This window comes from Ovis canadensis, chromosome 22 (assembly GCF_042477335.2).
Source record: "Ovis canadensis isolate MfBH-ARS-UI-01 breed Bighorn chromosome 22, ARS-UI_OviCan_v2, whole genome shotgun sequence".
Taxonomy (NCBI): Eukaryota; Metazoa; Chordata; class Mammalia; order Artiodactyla; family Bovidae; genus Ovis; species Ovis canadensis.
In genome coordinates, this window is record NC_091266.1 from 32732463 (window position 1) to 32754779 (window position 22317).

The following is a 22317-nucleotide window of genomic DNA, read 5'->3' on the forward strand; positions in this document are numbered from 1 at the left end:
TCTCCGTAAGAGCCCGTTTGGTGGAGTGCTGGGAGCCACATTCTCACTGGACTTCATCCTGTTGCTTCTCCTCTCCCCTTCCTCTTCCCTGAACTAAAGAAGAATCAGTGATATCTGGAGAACGTGGTGGAGTGTGAAAGGGGCATGATTCCTCAGGGGAAATCCAGAGTCCTGGTACCAGAAGAAGGGGAAACGGATTTTTGGCAGACAGTACAGCAAATGTTCACTTTAGCTAGAAATAGCCAGTTTCTGTCCTGGGCATCCTATTTACAGCCTCTACCATCAGCTGTCTGTAAAGTTTTTTGGGAAAGGCAACTTTTATAGGAAGGCTTATAACTTGGTGCTGATAAACCATCCATATGGCAGTCATTTTCCTTGAAAGGCAGAGGCCCTACAGGGCCAAGAAGTGTGTACGCTTGTACAAATGTGTCTTTCTCAGGAAGCTCACTCCAGGATTCAGACTATGAAGACAGCCCAAACACCAGGCTCCCAGTCACTGTTGCACTTTCCAGAACTGCCTTATGGTTTCATATGGTATATCTGTTTGCAAAATCCAATGATTTGGAGAATTATGCATCCTAAGACAAAATAAGGGCAGGATAGACATGGAGAAAGTCTCAGTTGCTCGGTCCTGTCTGACTCTTTCCAACTCCATGGACTGTAGCCCACCAGACACTTCTGTCCATGGAATTTCCCAGTGAGGTGCCATTCCCTTCTCCAGGGGATCTTCTTGACCCAGGGACTGAACCCAGGTCTCCTGTAGGAAATAACAGTTCAAGTGTGGTCTAGGTATTTCTGCATTTGGCAGTTTAAGAAGACTCAATGAACGTTCGTGCTGGAAGGCCACTTGAGTCTTCTCAGATCTCTTCATTAAAATATAATTAATTGTATTGCTGTCTTTTAAAATTACACACATGATACAAGTTTTTTTACAGAAAATTTGGGATATATAAAGAACAAATAAGAAAACAAAAATCCTCTGTAAACTCACTGTTCATGCATCATTGTCATGTAACTTCCCTTTTCTGTTTTCTCCTACTTATTGTTATTACTTATTTTCTAAAAATATGGAGCCATGTCATCCATACTGATTGTAATCTTATATTTTACTTTATAATTTGCTAGGACAATCAAATTGTTTTGGGGTGAGATTTTTTTTTAATCAGTTAATTTGTTGTTGGCTGTGCTGGGTCTTCGTTGCTGTGCACGGGCTTTCTCTAGTTGCACCGAGCGGGGCCCACTCTAGTTGCGGTGCATGGGCGTCTCGTTTTATTGGCTTCTTTTGTTGTGGTGCACGAGCTCTAGGAGAAGGAAATGGCAACCCACTCCAGTATCCTCGCCTGGAAAGTCTCATGGACAGAGGAGCCTGGGGGGCTGAAGTCCATGGGGTCGCAAAGAGTCGGGCACGACTTACGCACACACGGGCTCTAGGGCGCACAGGCTTCAGTAGTCATGATGGATGGGTTTAGTTGTACCTCAGCATGTGAGATCTTCCCAGACCAGGGATCAAATCCTTGTCTTCCGCACTGGCAGGCAGATTCCTAACCACTGGACCACCAGGGAAGTCCACCATGATTTTTAATGACCATATATAGTACCCCATTATTTGAAGATATACCATATATTTATTTAACCATTACCTTTTGTGGAATATTTAGGAAATTTCCAAATATTTCACTATTACAAAAACTGCTGTGGGTCTTCTCACAAGGTTTCTTTAGGATAAATTCCTAAAGTAGAATTTGTAAGTTGATCTCCAAATTACAGCAGTATCTGAGGGACAGAAGTATTGAAGTCCTGAGTTGGGAAGGAATGTGCCCAAGCCGCCTTGTCAGTGGCTGAGTGTTTTGGAGTCCAGCTGCTCTGTCTTTTGAAAGATCCGTTTCCTTGACACCATGCCTCCTGTTACATTCAGCTCCTTGTTAGTGATGTCCTGCAGAACTTCTTGACACTGATGACATATACTTTTTTCCTCCAAACTCTGCAGCTCCCACTCATGCCAAACTGGTCCTCTAATTCATCTGTGCACATGAACGCTGAACAGTTAGAGACACTTTTTTTTCATAGGAGAAGATGGTACTCCTCAGGTGCCTTCTCCTTTGGGGCTGTAAATGTTTCTTTATTAGTCAAGAGCCACACCCCCTGGACATTCCTTCACACACATAAAGTGTTACTGAAGTTTCTCTGACTTCTTTTTACCCTTCCTGATTTTACACTTTCTTTCTAGAATGCTGCTTCACAGTAGTGCTTCTCTAAAGCAAAGCCACCTGTCAGTGGACTCCAGTGACCAAGTCCCCCTCCTATGCCAGTCATGGTTCACTTTGAGTCACCCCACCCCATCCAGCCAGTGGGCAGAAACACAGCAAGGCCTTCACATTAGAGCAGGTTGTACAGATGGCTCTTCTGTAACAGAGAAACTTTTAAAAGGCATTGGCAGTTTGGCCAGTTCTTAACCTAAGAGACCTTCCCCAATTGACAAATAAATTTATTAGGTTGAAGCTTTTGAAACTGACAGTATTGTGAGATCAAAAATTGTCAACTCTTGGCACTTTCTTATGATTCATCGTAATATGTAAAATGATCTTAGACGTCAAGGAAACATACATGTCATGGCATCTATGATCTTAGACGTCATACCACTTGCATATCCCAGAATATCCCCAAGACAGATTCCAGAAGGTCTTGCACTGACTCCTAAACACCCAACAAGGGCTGCATTTCTCACATATTAATAGGAAAAGGTTTTCATTTAAAAAAATGTCCATTGTTGTTGAAGAGGTGGGAAAATTAATATTCCCAAATTGTTGGCCAGAATGCAGTGGGTAAGCTTTTCTCGAGGGAAATGTGGCTATACTTATTCAAAACCTTGAAAATGTGTTCACTTTGACCCAGCACTAAGCACATCAGAACTTACCCTAAGTGAAGCAACCTGGATATGTGCATAGATGTACCTTCAAGGATACTCATTAGAGCATGGTTGTGATAGTGAATGATCAGAAATAACATAAAGTAATGTACATGCCTAGGTGAAACAATCAAATAATTAAATGATATAGTAAAAGAATTTCCAAGGACAAGAGGAAAAAAAGCATTGTTAAGAAAAAAACCAGTTATAAAGTTGATCAAAACCCATTTTGTCAAAAAATTTATAAATGTAGACATTAAATATACACAGGAGGAAGACTGGCAAAATATATAATGCAGTATTAAAAGGACTATTTATGAGTACTCAAAAGAGAGTGGGTTTTTATTTTCCTCTTTTATTTCTGTGTTTTCCAAATTTTTAAAAGTAAGCATATAATATTTTGCATCATAAAAAATTGTTGTGGAAAATTTTTAATGTTAAATGGAAAGAAACTGACTGCTAAATAATTAAGCAGATAAGAAATAAATCTGAATTTCAAATAACAGAAGCAGATGAAAGTAGGAATGAAAATGAAATGAGAAAGTTATATTGGATTAAAAAAGAACAGGTATTTGCAAAACTGAAAAATCACTAAACTCTTAGTGTCATAATAGTAAGATTGGCTACAATTCTCCTTTGTCTGCCTTGTAAATGAAGTTTCTCAGCACAGATCAACTCCGCTAGGGAACATGAGGACATCAAATAGGTCTCAAAGAATTATAGACCTTGATAATCAACTAGTTTGGTGGCTACAGGAGTTTTTAAATTTGATGTACTGGTAGGATTTCTCTTTAAAAAGTCAATATCAATTTTTATCAAAGTAATGCATGCAGCTGCTCAGTCCTGTCCAATTCTTTGCATAGTCCATGGAATTCTCCAGGCCATAATACTAGAATGCGTAGCCTTTCCCTTCTCCAGGGGATCTTCCCTACCCAGGGATCAAACCCAGGTTTCCCACACTGCAGGCAGATTCTTTACCAGCTGAGCCACAAGGGAAGCCCAAGAATAGTGGAGTGGATAGCCTATCCCTTCTCCAGCAGATCTTCCTGACCCAGGAATGAACCAGGATCTCCTGCATTGCAGGTAGATTCTTTACCAACTGAGCTATCAGGGAAGCAAGTCAAGTTTAATAATCATAGCAAAGAACTGCAGTCACCCATACCATCACTTTCTGCCCGCCCCCTTACCCCTAAGCCTTGTTCTGCAGATTAACCCTTTAAATCTTTTCAGGATTTCTTTTGGCATTTGTGCTTACTCTGCTAATTAACATAGCAAATCTAAGTTAAGTGTTGTTTGTGGCTTAGATTTCCTTTCCTGTGTGACTTTTCATTTTCACTGGTGTTAATAAGGTCTCATTTTTTCATCTATGTCTCTGATAGCAATTCTTTTTTGGTAAAACTTTTGATATAATTTCCTGCATAGTCAATAAATCTTTGTTGTCCCTTTTCTTTTCCTGTCTGTTCTTTGTTAACACCCCCTTTCCGAATCTATTGTCTTGTTCCAGTCTAAGCTGGCTGGTCTCTTGGCCTACTTCATAGTTGTCTTGCTGGACTTCCCTTGACCTTTCTCCTGTGTTAATTCTTGATTTGTACTATATCTCTTCCTCTTTCTAGGTTCACTACCTCATCTGGGTGGAGCACATCCTTCAGTAACTTCCTGAGAAAAGGTGCCCTGGAGGAAAAATGCTGAGGCCTTTGTGTATCAGAATTTTGAAGTTCAATGTTATTCTAACTCCCAATTATTTTTATATCACTTGTTCTTTCAACCCCACCCTTTGTTTCCAGGAAGCGTCTAGGATTTTTATTTATCCGTTATGTACTGAAATTTATGCTGGTGTACTTTGGTGTGTGTTTTTTCATCCATTGTGTTGGGCATTCAGCCCCTCCCATCTGGCAATTTAGATCCTTCTGTTTGGGAAAATTTTCTCATATGGTTTCTTTGATAATTTCCTTCCCACGCTGTTCTCTGTTCTTCTTTTCTGGAAGGCCTATTAGTCAGATGTTGTCTCTCATATTAATTAAATGTCATTTATTTCCTCTCGTTACTCTTTGACAGTTGGCTCTACTTTCCAGGGGTATTTCCTCAACTTTATCTTTCAACCATAACATTTAAAAATTTCTTATTTCAGCTTTTATGGTTTAAATTTCTAAAAGCTTGTTTTTATTTCCTGGTGGTTTCTTTAAACAAAGCTGTGCACTCTTTTGGCCTCATAGATATAATATGTTCTTATTTCTCTGAGGCTAAAAAGTGAAGTGTTATTCTCTCTGTTTTCTCTTTTTGTCACTGTTGTTTGTTTTCATTTCTGCCTTTCATGTTGAAGACTTTTTTCTGTATGTGTTATTATTATCATCACACAATTCTATCAGATTAATATTATTATTATCCTCTTTTTATTGTTAATGGTTCTTAGATCATTGTTTTATTTTTCCTACTGTGGATGTCTGAAAACGTTATCATGGACTGGGCATATCCACCGGCCAGCTTCTCAGTCACACTGGGCTCTCTTTTGAATCGTTAAGATTTCTTCTTACTCTCCTATACTTTGCCTCCCCCACCTCCCAGAGAAAGTTGTCTTACTATATTAGACAGCTCTGTTAGAAAGATATGATCATTATAAAGTCTCATTGAAACATTTCTCCTTCCCTGCATTTTCCTCTGTTCTGTCCTCTGGGCCAAAGAGGCGGACCAAACCTAAATCTCCCTCCGTAGGATAGACCCTTAGATATTTGCAAGGATATCATCAGGACCCTTCCATGTCTGTCATTCTCCAATCTGGAGAGGCCTGAGTCTCCTACTGTATTTCCCTCTTCCGTCAAGCTCCAGTTGGCTAATGTTTTGGAAAGCTCGGGATCAGCTTTTAGCTGTCCAGATCTCACTCTAAGCATAGTGTCTGTAACTTAATGCAGACTCCAGATGTGCTCTGAAACACTGAAACTTGAATGGGATATTCTCATTAATGTTTCCTACAATTGGTTTAGTTTTAACCTGGGAAGTTTCATGTGCTTCTTTTCCTAGTAGGTGATAGTTTTGAGAAGTTTCTCATAAATTTTAATTTCTGGGTGGTTTTTGATTAGGGTTGTGGGAGTCGGACGCAACTGAGCGATTTCACTTTTCACTTTCACGCATTGGAGAAGGAAATGGCAACCCACTCCAGTGTTCTTCCCTGGAGAATCCCAGGAACAGGGGAGCCTAATGGGCTGCCGTCTATGGGGTCGCACAGAGTCGGACACGACTGAAGCGTCTTAGCAGCAGCAGCTGCTAAGTTTATCCCTTTTGTTGATTACTGTTTTTTTGTGGGAGTGCAGGGAGGTATGGGTACCAGGGAGGTAAGGGTCAGGGAGGTGAGGAATAAAGAGGTAGAGGGCTTAGGGAGGTGAGAGGGTGCAGGGGGGTGAGAGGGTGAAGGAGTGTGGGGACAGGGAGATGGGGCACAGAGTCTGCATCTGAGTCCTGTCTCCACAGGTCATCCAATTATTGGTGGAAAGCCTCTATGGGGCTAGAGGAGCGTCTGTTGCAAGGACTGAATAAGGAAGTCCATGAAAGCAGTCATTATAGTGTCAGGAGACCAGCAGCTACCCAGCAAAAGTGAGGTACAATTAAGTGAAATGAAATGAAGATCTAAGAAATGAGAAGGCAGAAGCTGGGTGAGACTGTGGCAAGGGGGACACAGAGCAGAAAAAGGGAACAGCATATGTCAAGCTCTGTGTCAGGAAGAGGCATGGTTTGTTTAAGGAACAGGGAGGTAGTCAAGGATAGAAGTCTCTAGTGAAGGGTTCGGGGTGGGAGACTCTGTTGGTTACTGTTGTAACTTCTTAGGATTTTCTTTTCAAGGCCAGTTGCACTTGACCTTGTTGTTGTTGTTGAGTCCTTGAATTCATGCCCAACTCTTTGCGACCCCATGGACTGTGGCCCATCAGGCTTCTCTGTCCATGGGATTTCCCAGGCAAGAATACTGGAGTGGGTTGCCATTTCTTTCTCCAGAGGATCTTCTCGACCCAGAGATCAAACCCACATCTCCTGCATTGTAGGCATATTCTTTACCACTGAGCCACCAGGGAAGCCCCTGACCTTAGATATTATTAACCCCAAATAGAGGTGCTAAGATAAAATTGAAAAATGGAAAGATCTTGTTAATATTAGGTGCATAAATAAAACTATAATATGCATATTTGAAGAGGAAAACACAGCAGAAACAGGGTTATTCCAGGCATCATGTTGAGCATTTTGTATATACTACCTCATTTGCCCTTTATAATAATCTTAAGAGATGAGAACTACCATTATTCTCATGTTGGAAGTAAGGAAGTGAGGCCAATGCCTGGTATAACTAGGAGGGCCAAAAGTGAGATGCAGGCCTAGAAATGCCAGATTCAAGGCTGACAGTACTGTTCCTAAAGAAATGAAGCTCACACATGACATTTTGTGCTAATTATAGCTGATACTGTTGATGGAATTATCTAATTTACTAAAGTGTACTGCATCTTTCTCTTTTCTCTAACAGCACACCAAGCATTTAAAAATGTGTTTAATAGGTCGAGATGATGACATTGACATTCTGAGCATTAATTTTTGTGTTCTTTAAGGGCAGGGATTAAGTCTTATTCCTATTTATGTATCTAGAACCACTCACACTCCAGGCAATCAAATATGATTCAGATCAGTGCAAGTATGAGTGAGCACATAATGAATGAATGGATGAATGAAATTATGGAAAAGCACCAATCAAAGTTTTTCTATTAGTATTTTTAGACTTATTTGCCCCTGTACTCAATCCTAAATTGCCGGCTTTTCTCTATGAGCTCACATGTCTGCTCTTTGTATGTTTTTTCCTTCCTGTCAGTGTTCTAAATGGAATATCCGTTAACATGAGATTTGCCTGCATCTCTGCAGATGGGGGAGAGTGAAAGGAAGTTGCCCTGATTAGTTCAGGTCATCACGTCCAAGGGAGGGGAATAAACTCATGTTTGATCCAGGCCACGGTCATGTTGAAGGGTTTGGATCTGAGGAGTGGGGTCCAGCTCTGGGGGTGTCTGAGGAGTACATTCTTGGTCTGTGGCCACATTGTCAGATAGGGAGATCTGTCTGCATGAGCACAGAGAGAACATCAGAAACTGAATTTAGGTCCTATGTAAAAGGAGCGGACTGAAACCAGTGGACGGAGTCAGCCCCCTAACAATTTGGTCAACATATATGGCCAGGCTCTAGTCCTCGGGTGGAAATGAAATGAGGACCAGGACCTGGGAAGCCAGACAGACTGTTACAGACTTTGGGATGGATTTAGCTAAGGAAGTTTGCCCAGATTCTTCCAGAGGGGAGATGAGATTCTTTCCAGAACACTTAACACCAGGCATGGGAGCAATCATGATTTTCCAGATGCTCTCCCACAAAGGTAAAGAAGTTCCTAATATATTCCAGAAGTTAGATGGGGTTCCTAATATCTTCCAGAAGTTTTCATCCTCAGGATGAAAACCGATGATATCTTTCCCAGAGCAGGACAAAGCTGGACAGGGCAAACAGAGAGGGACAAAATGCTGGTGGACGTTCAGTGAGTAAGAGCTTCTTTGTTTTCTTTGGACCTTCTTTCCTCCAGTCTGTTAATGTCTTTCTCCGAATGCACTGCCCTGAAGTGTGTAGGTAACACTGCAGAGATAGCGCCGTGAAGGCACTGATCTGAAGTGATGCGTAAAGGAGTTGGGCTTCCCCAGTGGCTCAGTGGTAAAGAATCTGCCTGTAATGCAGGAGATGCAGGAGGGGGGTTCAGTCCCTGTGTCAGGAAGATCCCCTGGAGGAGAGCGTGGTGACCCACTCCAGTATTCTTGCAGGGAACCCCACAGACAGAGGAGCCTGGTGGGCTGTCCATGCGGTTGCAAAGAGTTGGACACAACTGAAGCAACTGAACACAGCGCATGAAGGACCCTTTTAAGAGCTTGACTTCCACTATCTCGTTTACCTTTACAACAGCCCTTTTTGTCCCCATCAAGATATAGAGCATTTCCATCACCCCCAAAGGTCCCTCGTGATTCAGTACATACCAATTTACTTTTGATTGATTTATGGAGTGAAGAACTGAAAATCACATTATGGGTGGTACATTTCCTCTGTGCATCACACCGAAAGTGAGATGTTGACAAACTAGGTGGGTGGATGTGTCCAGAATGGGGAAGGATCCAGAGGCCATGTAATATAAGGAACATGTGTCAAAGGAGATAATGACATGAATGTGACTGATATGGTAGTTCCAAGAAAACATTGGAAACTTACTCCTGGTCAGTCAGGAAGGTTCGGTTCAGTTCAGTTCAGTTCAGTTCAGTCGCTCAGCCGTGTCCGACTCTTTGCGACCCCATGAATCGCAGCACGCCAGGCCTCCCTGTCCATCACCATCTCCGGGAGTTCACTCAGACTCATGTGCATCGAGTCAGGTTAGCCAGAGGAATTTAAGAGACTGTCCAATATTGGATGAAAGGGTCATTTGGGGAAGTCCTGAGTCTTAGAATAGGCCCTTTGAGGAAGTTCTGAGTAGGGAGGACATGAAGGAGGAAGAGAGAGAGAATTTCCCTGTTGCCTTATTGACTTCATCCTGCCTTAGTTCATCTGAACACTTCCTGTTTGTTTCTCCACAATCTTTCTGTTGTTTTACTTCTGAACTGAATTCTCGAAAAGCTCTAAGGGTGGTTTTTAAACTTCCAGTCCTCTGTATCACAAATTCTATTGGTTTTAGGATTCTTGGATGATAATGGGAATGGTGAGGTGGAGCCATAGAGAACATCTAAGGTAAAAGGACATGGGGCTGGACGTGGAAGCCTTGGTTGAATTGTACAACCCTGCCACGTACAGGGTGGACAAGTTTCCTTGCTATTTAGCCTCAGCTTTTACATACCTGAATATGGGATTTGTGTGTGTGTGTGTGTGTTTCTTCTGCGTCCTGTAGAGTTTCTCTGGAGATCAGAAAAGAGAATGGACATGAATGCGTGTTTGCAAACTCTTGTCAAGACCATCAAAATGTAAAGTTTTGTGAGTATCACTGTTGCCATTGTGACAATGCCATTTGTTGAACCTCATTTAATTTGACAGCTCCCTAACTCACAATAATTTGTGTAGTAGGGTCATTACCATGTTGGAGCCGTAATAGAGACTGTATCCATCATTCCCTAAAGCCCATCACTCCAGAGTCACATGAGAACAGAAAACAAATCGTGTTTGTGAATTGATTTCAAGTACTGTCAGCTTCAAATGGAGGTCTTTGGGGGTCCTTGGCTGGCACATCAAGGGGGCATTTCAGCAGAAAGAGGCTAAACCTTGACTAGACCTCAGAGCAAACGTTCCCTCTGCTCTTCGCCTCCCCCTTTCTAAAGGAAAACATTTTCTGCTTGTTTGTTCCCTTGTTTGTTTTACTTGTTTGCATGTAAACTTTATCTGCTTATTCTAATCCATTTTCCCCAAGCCTTCTTTTGCTTGTTCCATTTTAAACATGGAACAATCCATTTTAAACATGGAACAATCTTCTAACACACCCAGCTTTTACATTATTTTCTGTTTTAGGACTTTCACAGTATTCCTAGAAATTTTGCCTAAGTGGCATTGTGCCTTAGTTATTTCACAGGTATGCATAAAAAAACAATATCCATTTACATTCTTCCTGTCATTTTGATAGTAGGAAAGATATCTGAGTTTATTTTTAGGGCAAGTCACACGACAAAAAGAATAACAAATATTTGTGGTTGTCTTGGGAACTCAGTTTCTAGATATTGCTGATTATGGAAAGGAGGAACAGATTTGAAGATGGGACGTTTGGTAACCAACAAATAGAACAGCAGGAGGCCCTGGAATAGGGGTGGAAGGAAATAGACTATCTATGTAAAAAAAAAAAAATACAGGTTCCTAGTCAATTTTTGCCTTTTTTTCTGTTTCTGATTACTATATCCTGTCTTCCTGAGGGTGGAATGCTTTATATAACCAAGTGATTTTCTTGTTCAGTTTTGTGTGTGTGTTTGTTTTGTTTGCTTTTCAGTAGGAAAGATCTGGGTAGCAATTTGTCCTTTTGCCAAACTGTCCATAAGACAGAGTTTCAAAGGGAAGAGACTTGAAGCCAAGAAATCCTGCTTTTTGTATTCCTGGATCTTTCTTGGAATAGCCCATCGTTTGTGGTATGTATACGAGATCCTTAGAATACGCAGACTTTATGGGTGCACTAAAAACGCACTCCATGGTTAGTTGTCAGCATTCCCAGCACTTACTCTCACCAGAAACTCTTCACTCCGGTCGACCTCAGAGATGTGGGGATGTCTGTGAGCTCTGAGGTCCCTTGTAGAGAATAGGGGCTCTACCTGCAGGTGTGAAAGCTGGGGAAAGATTCTGGATTTACTCCCCACCACCCCAAGACCCTGGTAGACCCAGGAAGTAGAAATGCTAGAGGCCAATACTTGTACGGCCTTCTGAGTTGCCCACTACATCCGACTTGCTGTTCTCCCAGGCAACCTTCGATGTCCACCCAGGGCACAGAGGGCCTGTTGAAAGCACCTTAGGCCTCCGTATCCTCTTCCTGAAGCTGGTAGACAAAGAGGAAGGAGGCAAGAGTTACTTATCAGGAGAAGAAGTAAAGCTGGAGGCTGGGGTGAAGGTAGGATTCAAGTATCAGGATCTGCAAGGTTCCAAGGTCACTCCATCCTTCAGACCAGATTTGGGATGGGGTGTGTTGCAGGGAGTTTAAGCCTAAAGAGTGTGTCTGTGTCAGGCACAGGTGACAAGGACTGGATTCTTTTCCTGTTTACTTCCCCATATGGATTAGTCAGGAAATACAGATAACAGACTCTACTGCTGCATATCAGCTGGATTGGGGGCCCCTTTGATGAAGGTGTAGCACCAGCTCACACGACTGGACAGCTACTGTGGAGGTATCCCCCTCCGATCTCTCTTCCACAGAAAAAACTCCTCTCTTCGATGATTCTGTTCTCTGCTGTGGTGGCTGGACAACTCCCCTCTGTTGTCACAAACTGATTTCAACAGGGTTTCTTGTTCAGGCCAACTCCGTTGATCTTTCTCCCGAAAGGAGATAGAGCAGATGAACCAACTTCCACTCCTAGTTTTGCCCTTTACTAGCTGTTTGACCTCAGGTTGGTAACTTAACTTCTCTGAATAGCAGTTTTTCCACCCATACAATGGGATTAAAATATGAGTACCTAGTTTATAGTTTTGTTATAAATATTAACTGAGATCATGAAACCCAGCCTAAGCTTTGGCTTAAGCAGAAATTGCTGGAACAACCTCTTGTGGCCAAGATCATAAGATCACAGGATATGAAGGTCAGCCACAAAACCCAACCTAACAACTTATGAGACAGAAACAGTCCATTGCAACTTTTCTCAGAGGATGGCTGCGTAAACTGGTTCTGCTTGGCTGAAGGAAGTGGGTGGGTGGGAGGTGGGGGTGGGAGGGATAGAAGAGAATTAGATGAGTATCAGTTCCTCCTGATAATTAAGAGCGTAGGCTTGCCAGACTCAGACAAGCTTGTGTTCAGATTCCAGCTCTGCACTCAGTGTCTGTGTGACCATGAGCATATTCTGACTCCCAGTTTCCTCAAATGCAAAAAAGGGTCTGATGTTATCTACAGTGTTAGAGGCTTTCACAAATAATGCATGTAGAGTGCTTAGCACAGTCCCTGGTACCCAGCAAACACACAGCAAATGATGCTGGACGTGACTGTGAGGGTGATGGGAGCTTTTCTGGTCTGTAGTCCTTCTCTTTTCACCTGAGGAGGTGGGAAGGAGACAGGGTAAGTGCTGGGTAAAACTGGGTGCTGATGAAGTAGATGTGTTACATGAGGGCCTCACTTCTGAGCCTCTCATCTACCTCTGATCCTGTATGTCTTTACCACTGAGCCACCTGTGAAGCCTTCATTAGTGCCCTTCTTCCTTGATTTAATTCGGATTGAAAAGAAAAATATGGTCAGAAATGTAGGAGAAATAACTAGTTTATTTAGGCATTAATAATCCTAACGTTGAGAAATACAATCAGAAGGCAGATTAAAAAAAATAATCAGAAAGATGATAGGTGAGATTCCATGGCCAGATTTGGTAAAGAATATGGCTCAAAAAAGTTGAGTCTAAAATTGAAATAATCAACTAAATGAGAAATCTACTTATAGAATCACAAGTAATCTTAATACATAAGAGAAGAGAAACATTTAAAACATTCATTTGACCAGAGGGAGTTTGATAAGGAGCTCAGAAATTATGGGTGAGTTTTTTCTTTTATGTGTTTCTCTTTTTTCTGAAAATGTCTATGATGACCATAACTTTTATGAAATAAAAAAAATATTTCCCCAGATATTTGTACAATAGAGAAAAAATAGCGAGTAATTGAGAAAATGTTTGGAAGCTGGGAGAATTCTTTTAAAAATAGTGTCACTTGGGCCAAGTATCATCTGGAGATTAGGCAGGCAGGAAAAAATGCTAAAGATAACAAAAAAAGTTATTTTGGTTATGATTCAGTTCAAGAACATGAGCAGGAAGGGAGACGCACAATGACAATGGATTTCACAAAGGAATTGGAACTCTGAACTTCTATTTTGCTTCAGTCTAGAAAAATGCAGTTCAATCAATTCAAACTAAAACTTGCATTATTAAGTTATTAAGAAAGCCCCTGACTTTTCTAAATGAGTTTAAAGAACATGACAGAGATGACCTTTAAACTCTAGAGTTAGCAATCCAAGTTATGAAATATGGGAGAGACTGGATTCAGGAAATTCCACATGAAGTTAATTCTTGGCAAAATCTTAAAATAAATATGAAAGATTTGTTAGAACCTAGGAGAAAAAAGATCCCAAACAGTTGAGCTGGCATGGAGTTTTTAAATCAAGTCATATCAAATCACCCCCATTTGGGAGATGGATAGTTGGGGGCTAGAATTAATAAATTTTGGCAGTCTCTCAAATTTATACAAATAGTGTTCTCTACTTCAGCAAAAAAGTCACAAAATTTTTAGTTATAGAAAACATCAAACAAAAAACAGTGTATTATAATAAACCTCTGCATACCTATTACCCATCTTCAACAATTATCAATACATGTTCTGCGATTTTTGTTTCCTCTGTTACTCTCCCTTCCACCAAGTCTTTTTGTTGTTGGTATTGGAATTTTTTATGACAAATCCCACATATTATATAATTTTATATGTAAGTATTTTAGGATGAGAAAGATGTATAACAAAGTCTTTCATGATATGCTTAAAGATGAGATGGAGAAATATGGACTGGATAAGAATGAACTAAGAGGATTAGCATTAGTATGAATCATGGCTAAATCATGTCAATGTGTGAAAGTGTTAGTCATTCAATCATGTCTGCCTCTTTGCGACCCCAGAGACTGTAGCCCACCAGGCTCCTCTGTCCATGGAATTCTCTAGGCAAGAATATTGGAGTGGGTTGCCATTTCCTTCTTCAGGGGATCTTTTCAAGCCCGGGATCAAATCTGGATCTCCTGCATTGCAAGTGGATTTTTTATTAAAAACTTTTTTTTCTAATCCTCAAAGACAAAACTATTTATATACAAAACTATGTTCTGTTCCAATCACACTTTCTATGTTTTCTGAACATAGATTGGCCTGAGCCACCAAATCATGTCAAAGATGGTATGAAATCCACATTGAAGAAAGGTTATAGATCAGCAGTCCCCAAATTTTTAGGCTCCGGGGACCGGTTTCATGGAAGACAATTTTTCCATGGACTGGGGACAGGGTAGGAATGGTTTCAGGATGATTCTCATAAGGAGTGTGCAACCTGGATCCCTCCCATGTGCATTTCACTGTAGGGTTCCATCCCCTGTGAGAATCTAAAGTTACTGCTCAGGCGGTAACACAAACGATGGGGAGTAGCTATATATACAGATGAAGCTTCACTTGCTCACCTGGCATTCATCTCCTCAGTTCAGTTCAGTCTCTCAGTTGTGTCCAACTCTTTGAGACCCCATGGACCATAACATGCCAGGCCTCCCTGTCCATCAACAACTCCCAGAGTTTACCCTAAATCATGTCCATTGAGTCGGTGATGCCATCCAACCATCTCACCCTCTATCGTCCCCTTCTTCTCTTGCCTTCAATCTTTCCCAGCATCAGGGTCTTTTCAAATGAGTCAGCTCTTCGCATCAGGTGGCCAAAGTATTGGCGTTTCAGCTTCAACATCAGTCCTTCCAGTGAATATTCAGGACTGATCTCCTTTAGGATGGACTGATTGGATCTCCTTGCAGTCCAAGGGACTCTCAAGAGTCTTCTCCAACACCACAGTTCAAAAGCATCAATTCTTCGGCACTCAGCTTTCTTTATAGTCCAACTCTCACATCCATACCATGACTACTGGAAAAACCATAGCCTTGACTAGCCGGACCTTTGTTGGCAAAGTAATGTCTGTGCTTTTTACTATCTGTGATTTGAATGAAAACAAAGAAAGTGTGATTAGCAAGTTTGCCAACAGAAAATAGTTTTGTATATAAATAGCTTTGTCTTTGAGGATTAGAAAAAAAATTAATAAAGAAATAAACATACACTGTGTTGCTTCATAGCTCATTGGGATCAAGGGATAGGATTTAGAATGTAACAAAGCTTGAATCAAGATAAGAGTTTCTTGATAATTATAAATGTCTGTCAAAGGCTAGGACTACATGGACACGTAGTGTAGTCCTGACTCCAGTGACTGTCCCCATCAATGGAGAAGTTTACTGAAGAGGTTAAATATCCATCTTTCAAGAATTCTGTAGAACTGAATTTGCCACTTAGAAGAAGTTCTGAAACCTTGGTCGTGCATTAGAATCACCTGAAGGGCTTTTAAAATGACCAGTACCTGGGTTCAGTCCCAGCGATTCTGATACAATTGCTCTGGGTAGGACTGGAAAAAGTCCCAGGTGAGTCTCCTGTGTAGTCAGGGCTGGAACCTTGAAGTGCAGAAACTCTAAAGATCCTTTCAAACTTTGAGATTCTTTTTAATCTGAAAAAGATAAATCCCATTCATTCCCCCAAAGTCAGAATGGTGGGAAGCCTGAATATGATGCTGAAATCAGACACAAAAATTACTTCAGGGAAGGAAAAAGAATGGTTTAAGTGAAACTAAAATTGCTGGAGGTTACCAGGAGGGCGTGTGTCTTAGAGGAGAGGGTGCCTGTGTGGTTGTGGAGAAGGTAGGAGTGAAGCTGAGTGGGGACGGTACAAGGGGAAGGGAGTGGAACTGAAAGGACTGAAAAGAGGTCTGAAGATATATTAAGACCAGGATGGTCCTGGGCACCGTTAGCGTGCCCCACCGGCCCCCAGATTAGGATAGCACACAGAAAACCTCTGTTGTCCTAGTCGCTCCCCTTGAAGAGAGAAGATGTCTTGTCTGCACATCTGAATATATCACACTGACATGCTGAGCAGTTGCTAAGGCTAAGATCTACGTGCACTCTAGCTATTTTTTCCCAGTGATAGTGTCTTGCTTGCTTGCCTGGCATCTTGCCAGGGCGCTGGTGCTAGGCTCAGTAGCTTGCTTTGGGATACCTTGGAATCCCTTATCCTATCCTTCCCCACCAACCTCTGTTGAAACTTCCTAGAGTGACTGTGAAGTTTGTTTCTTTGAAGAGCTTCTTAGCAATTCCCTCACTGCTATTTTAACCCCTCTTCCACCATTGTGTTAAACAATCCTGAGGGTGGCTTCACAAATCTGGCTGGCTGCAGAAATGGTGAACCAGGGCTGCCTTTAAAAAGGAGCCTGGAGGTGTTTTCTAATTTCCCTGTTAGGAAGAAACTGGAGGCATGCTCCCCCCACATAGCTTCACAATCTCTTCTAAAAAGAGAAGTATATGCACGATATAGTTGTTTACAGAATAGCACAGAGAAAATCCCTCTGAAATCATGGGAGAAAGACCCATGGTTGTGCATATTTTTTCTTTATATTTATAAAGAATACGTTGGATATAGTCTTTACCCACTGTACCCCTAAAAGCCCTCATAGCTTCTCTCTCTATTTTAAGAAAATATCAGCCATTAAGTGGGAGGTAGCAGTGATTTTCAAAGTGTGGCCCCAGAGCCAGCATTACCTGGAAACTTGTTAGAGGTACACATTCTCTGGTCTCATTGCAGACATACTGAATCAGAAACTCTGGGGGTGGGGTCCAGTGACTTTTCTTCAACAAAACTTTCTGGTGATTCTGAGCAGGTTGATGACTGAGGCCTGGGCTATAGGACTATAGAAACTATATCCTTAGAAGGTTCTCTAAAGGAGTTAGTTATACAGAGTTTGCCCTCTGACACAGGACTTAATAGGAAAACTGCAAGCTGAAGAAACTTCAACTGCCATTGAGCTAGGGTGGTGAGTGGGTTTGACGTTTGCTTAATAAGAAAAGGTCATGTGGCAGGAGAGAAAAGCTACTAACAGAGAAGAGTAAAACAAAAAAGAATCAGAATGACAAAGCAGTGGGCAATCCAATTAACTCTTGTCATTACAAAACTAGAAAGTTCGTATTCAAGTGACTATAATTGCTAACGTATATACATACATAGAAAAGAATTTTAAGCTATGAATTTTTTAATATGCTGTATTTTGTTTCACCTTGGAGAGATAGCTTGTTGTGAAAATATTTTGTCAAGTAAGCCTAGTCAGTTCTTAATTGAAGCTCTGTGTTGACAGGAAAATAGAAATTTGCTGAATTTTAAAAGCATGATTTGGCTGCTATTAATACGTAATTGGGATTTTGTGGTAAAGGGTCACAGATGCCAAAAATGTGAAAAAAGTTATAATCTTAATCATAACCATATTGACCATAACAATAATAATACTAATCATAGCTACATTTACCATTTATTGAGTGCCTACTGTGTGTGACAGTGCCGTGTGCTTGGCTCTAGGGATAAAGCTATGGATAAGCAGACCTGGTCCTTGCCCTCTGAAGCAAAGGTTCCCAACCTTGGCTGCATGTTAGATGCACCAGGGAACCATTAAAAAATAGCAATGCCCAGGCTCCACCTTGATGATTCTGATTTAATTATTCTGGAATGGGATTCGGGGGTTGGTATTTTCACAAAGTTCTCCAGTGACATTAATGTGCAGCTAGAATTGAGAATGACTGACAAGGTAGAAGATTTCAGCATGTAGCTAATGGATTGATTGATTTTTGTTAGTCGCTAAGTCAGGTTTGACTCTTTTGTGACACTATGGACTGTAGCCTGCCTGGCTCCTCTGTCCAGAAGATTTCCCAGGCAAGAAAACTGGAGTGGGTTGCCATGCCCTCCTCCAGAGGATCTTCTGGATTGAATCCACATCTCTTGTATTGGCAGGCGGATTCTTTACTGCGGAGCCACCTGGGAAGCCCAGCTAATTAATTACAACAGCCTTAAGCAATATGAAGAAACCATTTAGAGTGCTGTGAGGAGTGCCAGTTAGTGAGGAGTTCATGCATGGGGTTTCTGAGGCATCCTTGAGGAGGTGACTTTCACCTGTGATCTAGAGAGTGGGAAGAGAATGTTCCAAGCAGAGTTAAAAAATTGTGCTAGGACCCTGTCGCAGGGGAAGAAAGCTGAAGTGAGGGCTGAAAGGAGGCAGAGTGAGGGAAGAGAGGTGATAAGAGAGGCTGGAACCTGAGGAAGGGCAGAACCTATGAGTTACATGAAGGATTGTGGTCTTAGAGTAATGGGAAGCTATGAAGGGTTTTAAGTAACTAGTGGGTTTTGTGATCATATAGAGACTTTGAAAAGTTCACGCTGCAGCGTGGAAAACAAGTTGTCAAGAGGCAGGGGTGTATGCAGGGTGACCAACCTGCCATGGGAGGAGGTGGCGGTTGAAGTAAGAAGGTGGCAGAGTGGTGGCGGAGGACAGGGCATCAGAATCTTTGGGCGGTGAATCCCGGGGTTCGACACAACTCTCAGTTACACTTGCTGGATGGGCAGCTCTTAGGATGTGGACAAGGATGAGGAGGGGGTGGAGGATGATGCCATTATTCTTGGTTCACAACTGGATGAGTGGTAGAGATGCTCACTGAGGGCTATGGAGAGCTGGGTGAGGAACAGGTTTGGTGGGAAGGGAAAAGCATGAATTCCATTTGGGCAGAGTAGATTTGAGGCGCCTGTGTGTCAAGGAGACAGTTGAAATATCAAGAATCCATATGTCTGGACTAAATATAAGTTAGAGTATTTCCCACATATGGATAGTAGGAACTGAGCCCATGGGGCTGGTTGGGATCACTCAAATCATTTTTTTCATACAGAGCTCACTACATCTTCACATCAGCTTCCCAAATTAAGTGACAGATGTTCTAAAATTTTTAGTCTAGAAAATGAAGATTTAGAAAGATCAAGTAAGTTGCCCAAGTCACAGAGCTAGTTAAGAGGCAGGGGTGAGAGTCCATCCTATAGGATGATTATATAATCAAACACAAGGAAATAGATGGATTGTTACGTAATCGTAAAATGCTTCTCTTTAATCAGAATGACTCACTCTCAGAGACAATATAGTTAACCATGCTAGCTTAGAAAGGACAAACTAAATGTGTAGTTCCTTCTACTACAAACAAATTATTTGAATCTATTATTCTTGGTAATTCAGAGAGAGAATATTCCATGGAGTTTATGACTAAGCTCTGGGATCCAGATTTGGGACTTACTGCCCAAACATCTGTCCTCTTGCTTCCTACAATACATACAAACTGAAGTTGAGTTGCCTGGCAGCTCACTAAAAATAGTCAGAACCATAAAGTTGAGAAGTTAAAACACATTTGGAAAGATCAAATAAATCTCCCCTTTTCTTGAGGGAAAACGCTGTGTACTAGAGATTCAAATCCATCTTATCCATTCATTTATTCAGCTGACATATGGAATACTGACACAGACCAGCTCCTTTGCTGATTTCTGGAGATCTAAAACTGTGTAGTGTTCTCAAAGCATGTTGGTCTCATAGAGGAGACTGACACAGACAGAGGCAAAGGAGGGTATTTAATCTGTCATTAGAGAAGGGTCAAGAGACTTTCAGGAAGACTTCCTGGAAGTGGTGACACGTACACTAATTATCCTGAACTCCAGTTTCTTCGTAAGTTAGGAAAAGATAAAGAAGGGAGGAAAGAAGAGTGCTTCGGGCAGAATAAAGAAGCAGGACATGTGGCAGGAGAGAAGAGCTATGAAGACACAAAAGACACCGAAATACGAAAAAGAAGGGCCAATTTAGAAACTAACACTTTGAACCACACACGAATTGTGTGGGGACTTGGCCTTTAAATTGTGGTTAAAGTGTGTAACTTTTATTTTGAGACGTATGGGAAGATCACACTGGTGGCAGTCATGTAATGAGGTTTGCATTTTTAGGATGATAATGCTAGCTTCAAAGTAGAGGATAGCTGGAAGAGGAAGAGCCTGGATGTGGAAAGGCCTCTACAGAAGCTATTGTAGAAGTCAGGGAAGAAATAGGTAAAGGCTTTGGGAGATATTTGGTGGGTAGAATCAATAAAAACTTGAAGTTTGATTGAAGGGAGAAGGGAGAGTCTAGGGAGACGAGGGGAGGAGGCAATGGCGCCCCACTCCAGTACTCTTGCCTGGAAAATCCCATGGACGGAGGAGCCTGGTAGACTGTAGCCCATGGGGTCGCTAAGAGTCAGACATGACTGCTGCTGCTACTGCTGCTGCTGCTGCTAAGTCGCTTCAGCCGTGTCTGACTCTGTGTGATCCCATAGACCGCAGCCCACTAAGCTCCACCGTCCCTGGGATTCTCCAGGCAAGAACACTGGAGTGGGTTGCCATTTCCTTCTCCAATGCATGAAAGTGAAAAGTGAAAGTGAAGTCGCTCAGTCGTATCCGACTCTTAGTGACCCCATGGACTGCAGCCTACCAGGTTCCTCCGCCCATGGGATTTTCCAGGCAAGAGTACTGGAGTGGGGTGCCATTGCCTTCTCCGCAGACACGACTGAGCGACTTTAATTTCACTTTTCACTTTCATGCATTGGAGAAGGAAACCCCAGGGACGGGGGAGCCTGGTGGGCTGCCGTCTATGGGGTCGCACAGAGTCAGACACGACTGAAGCGACTTAGCAGCAGCAGCAGCAGCAGCAGGGAGACTAGGGGCATGATGATGACGTTCACGGAGTAGATCGTGCGGAACAGGGAAATTTAGTTTTAGGCATGGTGATCTTGGCTGTCGAACATCAAAGCAGATATGTTCAGTAAGTGACTGGAATTACAGATCTGGAGCTCAAGACAAAGTCCTGGACTGGAGACATAGATCAGGAGGTCATCCCAGTAAAGCTTGGGGAACCATCACCATTCCGTTGGTTGTATGTGTGTGAAGCAACATGAGCCAAGTTTCCCAAGATGAAACATTGTGGCACATCTCTGTTGAAAGAGTATGATGAGAAAGAGATGCCAGGAAAGTAAGGGTCAGAGAGATCAGAGGACTACAAGAAGAGTCTGGTGTCATGGGAGCCAAGAAAAGGGAGAGTTTGTGTAATTAACAGTATCAAATTCTATAAGAAATGGAAAAACATCCATTGGATACTTGTGTGAGTGGCTTTAATAGAATGGTGGGACAGAAGCCAGGTGTTGTGAATCAGAGAATAACATGGGTTGTGGAAAGGTGGAGTTTAGGCATGCACAGAGTACAAGGAGGCAAAAAAAACAACAAACAAAAACAAGTCAGAAGAAATCAAATCTTTAGAACTGGTGTGGCATGGATCAGTTCACTGGGGATACTAAAGGCAAGAGAAGTGGAATAAACGTATCAGCGCTGTGTAAAGGTCTAAGAAAGGAAGTGGCCTTTCTCCACCCAGCCCTGAGAGACTTAGTGGTGAGCCAGCCCAATGGTGTCTTTGTTATCTAATTTAGCCATCCACCCTCTAAAGATGGGTCTACTAATGTGGCATTCTCAGCGGTCAATTCTAGGAAACAAAGACTAGCAGAAGGTGGAGTAAAAACTTCCTCTTCAACTCTTGCATTCCCCAGAGTCTTTGGGTTTGTAAGCATCTTTATAAAGAATTTAACTGTCTTAGCCATCATTTCCAAAGACTATAATGTACGGTTCCTAGTATGGTATCCTTATGCGGTGTCCTTAGCTTTTGCTAAGAGACACTTTCCCCTCCATTCAGCACATTATTATGATTCCGGAAAAGGGAAAGCACATGGGATCTGTCTTTTCTGTTTTGAGCCCCCAGAGTTGCCTCTTTGTTTGCCTGTACCCCTCCTACCTCTGTGAATCTGAGCAAATAAGAAAACAGACCTCTTGGGTGTGAGCAAGAAGTGCATAGACTGTGCTGTACCCGTGGCCTGCAATCTCCGCATCGCATCTGTATTCTACACGCAGCCTGTGTCTCATTGTTGTAGTTCAGTGGCTGAGTGGTGTCCAACTCTGTTCCACCCCATGGACTGCAGTACACTGGGTTCCTCTGTCATCCACTAACTCCCAGAATTTGCTCAGATTCA

The 22317-nt window shown here is 42.1% G+C and overlaps 1 protein-coding gene across 9 annotated transcripts in view; it reads left to right on the forward strand.

The window, feature by feature from the left end:
* Positions 1-22317, forward strand: part of CC2D2B (coiled-coil and C2 domain containing 2B) — a 206286-nt gene that overhangs the window by 20395 nt on the left and 163574 nt on the right. Inside the window, exon 1 of one of the 9 annotated variants that reach the window (XM_069568152.1) lies at positions 9474-9676. The exons of the other annotated variants lie outside the window; for them this stretch is intronic. The gene's annotated coding sequence lies outside the window, so the exon portion shown is untranslated. Of the gene's footprint in view, positions 1-9473; positions 9677-22317 lie in introns of those variants that run through there. 9 annotated transcript variants of the gene reach the window in all.